Consider the following 4,572-nt stretch of genomic DNA (forward strand, 5'->3'; position numbering starts at 1 on the left):
CCAGGCAGCCCAGGGAGATTGCAGGGCCCTGGGAATAAATGAGGGATATCTACATGGTGAAAGCAAATTCAGCAGCCCGGGTTCCTGGCGTCAGTTTGTAGGGCTCCCTTGGGGCTGTCAGGGAAGCGCAAGTTTGTGGCGGGGACAACTTCGCTCTGGGGTACATGGGCAAAAACGCCTCTCTCCGTCAAGGTCCCCACGGGCCGCCATCGTGTCGCGGACCCTCTGGACAAGTGCTGCCGCCTTGTGGGCACAGGGCGGTACTGCAGCCCCCCAGCCGGAGCCCGGCCGAAGCGGCGGGAGGGGCGAGGGGCGGGAGCGAGCGGCGAGCGGGGCGGTGTCTGTGAGTGAGGGGAGGGCTGGAGGCGGCTCCGCGGGCCGAGGGCGGCCGGGGCCGGTGCCGGCGGGCGGCGGAGGCGCGGTCGCAGCGCTCCCGGGCCGCGGCCGAGCGGCATCGGAGCAGGGCTGCGCCGCCTTTCCCGGCCCCGCGCCCCTCTCCAGACGCCGGGAGCGGCCGCGTGCCGGAAAATGCCGCCGGGGCTGCGGAGCGGGGCCCTGGCTCTGCCCGCCCCTCCTGCCGCCCTCCCTGGAATGGTTCGAGGCGTTATGGGTTTAGTGAGGTAGGAATAATTATTTTGTTCGTGCTAATTTAAGGGTGGGTTTTTTTGTTGTTGTTGTTTGTTTGTTTGTTCGGTTTTATCTTCTGTTTTGTTGTGTTTTGGGTTTTTTTTTGGGGGGGGAACTAGAAAGATACCTTGTGTTCCTGGAATGTTGCATTCTACCTCTGTTGTTTTCCCAGTTAGTCTGGATCCTCTGCTTACATTTTTTCCTTCGCTTATTAGATGTCGTGGATATGCTGGCTGTTCTGATGGAGGGCAGTGATGGCTTAGATCAAGAAATTGAGTTCTCTTTAAATGAAGACGTGATTATCCAAAGAGTTCTCTGCAGTGCTGTTGTCCCTGCTGCATTAGCAGCCAGGAATATGCTGTTGCTTCAGTCTGAAAATGGAACAGGTACTGGGTTTTTTCTTACGTTTTGTGTCATTTCCAGCAGTGGAGTGAAAGTAGGAGAAGATTTTAACGAATTGCATTCATCCATACAGATCTCTTTTGTGGACCCATTTGGGCCAGTTGACTAAATCTGGCATAAAAGATAGCACAGAGATTTTAACTGTTGAAAAACTCTGAGCAGGAAGTGTTCCCACAGTGCAAGAATCCTTTGAGTCAGGGTGCTTAAATACTGTAATTCATAAGTTGTCTAGAGGAGGAGTAGAAGAAAGTTATACTAAGCTACCTTTTCAGGAAGATGAACTAAACCTCATTAGAAGTCTGTATGGACACTCATTCTGCAAATTAAAGGAGCAGGAAGGAAGGCAATTGATGGTGCTTCAATTCTCCATCAGAGGCCTAAGACGAATGTATCTTAACAGATTTCTCTTCTTAATTCAGTTAGTGTATTTTCATTTCCCTGAATGACTCCAGGTAGACACAGGCACAAGGGAATAGTGGGTTTTGAATTGCCCAGGATACTACAGGTGGAGGTCCTCAGGAGGTGGCACGTGCTTTTTGGCTGTTGCCACAAACCATGGAGCTTTGAGCCATCCCAGGTGCCAGCAGCACCCTGAGCAGTGCTTACCAGCACCTGGCACTGGTAAACGTTCCTGGCACAAAAGATTTTCTCTCTGTGGCCGAGCTGTGTCCGTGCAGGTAGCAGGGACAGCCATGCCGTGGTCAGGGTTGCTGCTGCAGCACGTCCCATTCTGTCCTGGTAGGATTCGCTGAGCGCTAGTCACAAGAAGAGTGTCTAAAGTGATTTCTAAGAGAAAAGCTGCAAGGGGTCAAACATGATCTTTCCTGTGGTTTTTGTAGCCAGATCACCGTCGGTTCCCAGCACTGAACCAGGGCAGGGTGTGCCGTAGCTTGGCTCGTCCCTGAACGGGTGCCACCGTGCCTCTCCCTTCTTTACTGCCCAAAGCTTTGTGTCCAGGCACAAGGGGAGTAGAGAAGCTTCCTGCCAGGAGATTGAGAGGCAGCCCGTGTGCTCATTCTTCTGCTCCATGAGCCTTTCCTGGCAGAGACGGGGCTGCATGGCGCTCCCTGCATTTGCAGCACTGGTACTTGCTGATAGCACAGCTTCTTCTCCCATCCTCTTGCTGGCTGCAAGGTCCTGTTACCTTCCCTCATGTTACTTTCTGGCTCTTTTCATCCCTAACTGAATTTAATTTTCCCTTGGGAGTGATCCCTGGGGTTCCGGTGCTTGCCCGTTTCTCTCTGCATGCTATAGAATTTTATTGTTCTGGGAAGACTTAAGTTTCCGCTTAAGCTAACAGGGTGATCAAAAAAATGTGTATAAAATGTCTTAGCTTTGGCCTTCTCTGCAGCAGGTGCACTGCGAAGGGAAAGAATTGTGAAAGGTATGGAGCTGCCTTCTCTGGCATACCACCAAGCCCCCATCCCCAGGCTTCTACTCTCCTGCTCTCTGGTTTCCAGTGCAGAATCAGCTGCCCATGGGTGCAGCATGGTGACAGTGCACTGGTGGCACAACTGCTCTGTGGTGTATTTCTTCCAGAAATAAAAAGGGCTAATTTCTTGTAATTTGCCAAAGAGAGGGGAATGATGGAATGAGTCTCTTGGAGGCATCTTTTCTCCCGTGGTGAGTAGACACTGTTACTTGCCTTCTGTCAGTAATTTCACAGTCTTACCCTTCATTTTGTTGCAGATGCAGAAGAAACAGCTATGTAACAAGGTGCTATGTGACGCGTGCTGTGAAATTCATTAACTTGCCACTACCTGATTATTGCAAGCAATGAAAAGGTAAAGAGATAATTGTGTTAGTAGAGCAGGGCTCAGATCACGTTATTTGATTTAAACCATTATCTGTTGTGAATCTTCTGTTACCAGTGAGCTACACGGCAGTGGCAGCAAAACTTGTGTAGCACACGGGTACGGTGATGTGCCAGATTGTGCCAGCTGTGTGGGCAGCTCTGCCCAGTGCCCCCAGTTATGGCTTTGGCATGATCCCCAAGTGGCTGGCCATGGCTGTGCTTTGGCTGAGAATGGGCATCCACCAAGAAGAAGGTGGAAGCTGTGGTGGGACAAGGCAGGTACCCAGAGAGGGAACGTGCTCTTGAGAGTGGATCCAGAGGCCTCTGGTTTGAAGTCATTAGGCAGAGCCTTGTGCTTTGATGTTTTTCTGATCCACAGGCAAAGCAAAAAGCAAGGGTACTTCCTCTGACAAGAGGAAGAGCCATAATTTAGCCTGGCTGAAATCTGTCAGAAAAGCGCTTTGCGAAATGCAGTTGTACTTGGAGTGGCTGTTGCATACAACAGATGAAATTTTGTTTGAGGAAGAGCTAAGAACTGTCAGCTGCTTGTGCTACTGGACACCAGATATCCCTAAGCCTCCCTCATTGCTAGACAAGAGTCCTCTTGCTGCATGAGCACTGCATAAACACAGTGAAGGCATGGTCTCTGCACTACGGATTGTGCAGCCTGATACATGAGAGTAGATGTATCTGGATGGACAAATGGGGAATGGCAAGAAACAAGGAGAGAAATATCACAAAAGTGATTTTATGACTGTTAAAATAATAATATATCGATGACCTGAGTGGTCAGAAGTCCCCTAGAGGGGCTTCCTTGTTGTCTTGTTGGTTGATTGTTGGGCTCCAAGAAAAAAATACTTCCCTCATTCCTTCTGTAGCACTCATGAGCCTTGTTCAGTTGAAGAGAAGAAAGCCTTGGAACAAGCAGTGAGATATTTCTCTCGTTTCTCCTCTGAACACATGAGAACAGATGTCCAGGCAGTATGAAGTTGATGCAGGTCTGCTAAAGCCCTTGTGTATAAAGGTGGAATTGGGTAATAGTTGCCTTAAAAGCTGTAGAACGTGGTTGTACATAGAGCCATGGAGATAATGTTTAAAAGAGAAGCAAGGAGAAGACTTGCTCCCTGGACATGGCTATGTGATAATATGTGGGTTAAATTAAAGCACTAGCCTGCACTGAGGGGAAAAAAAGAAATTTGTTTTAGTAGTTCCATTGCATGCAGCTGTCTATGGTTGTTGTAAGAATTCTGAACACTGTGAATTTTGCCGGAGTGTGGAGTTGCCATGTCCTTGTCAGGTGATGGATGAGGCAAAGTCAGCCCTTCAGAGCCACTGCTGATGGCTAATGCTAATCCACAGATTGTTTCTGTTTGGGGAGTGCACTGGCTATAAACTCACATTTTGTATGCTAGTATTTCTTTGCTTTCTCTACACGTTGGGTTGCTGATAAAAAGGGTATTGGCTCTAGATCAAAGCAGTTACTTTCGGAGTATTTTGAATTAGCAAAGACTTTTTTATTGAAATGAAAATGTTATGTAGGAATGCGTTGCTTTCAGCTGTGTAATTTGTAATTAATTTTGGGAAGTACCCAAAGTTTTCTAGGCTTTTGCAACAAGCCAAGTGGGCTGCCTCCAGCCCAGGCTTCCAGGGTCCTGGATTCCTAAACTCACGTGTTCTGGGACTCATGGCAGCTCAGCCTCCTCAAGAGTAGTGTCAAGACAGACAGGTGATCTGCTGCTCTCTGGCTC

General features: G+C 49.0%; 1 long non-coding RNA gene across 1 annotated transcript; it reads left to right on the forward strand.

Annotated features, from left to right (window-relative positions):
* Positions 1 to 554: 554 nt before the first annotated feature.
* On the forward strand, positions 555 to 4,034 carry LOC144248552 (uncharacterized). Its single transcript, XR_013341845.1, has 3 exons — positions 555 to 620; positions 843 to 1,013; positions 2,719 to 4,034. It is a non-coding gene; the product is annotated as an uncharacterized LOC144248552 (long non-coding RNA).
* The last annotated feature ends 538 nt before the right edge of the window (positions 4,035 to 4,572 follow it).

Source organism: Lonchura striata, unplaced genomic scaffold, assembly GCF_046129695.1.
Source record: "Lonchura striata isolate bLonStr1 unplaced genomic scaffold, bLonStr1.mat Scaffold_172, whole genome shotgun sequence".
In the NCBI taxonomy this organism is placed as follows: Eukaryota; Metazoa; Chordata; class Aves; order Passeriformes; family Estrildidae; genus Lonchura; species Lonchura striata.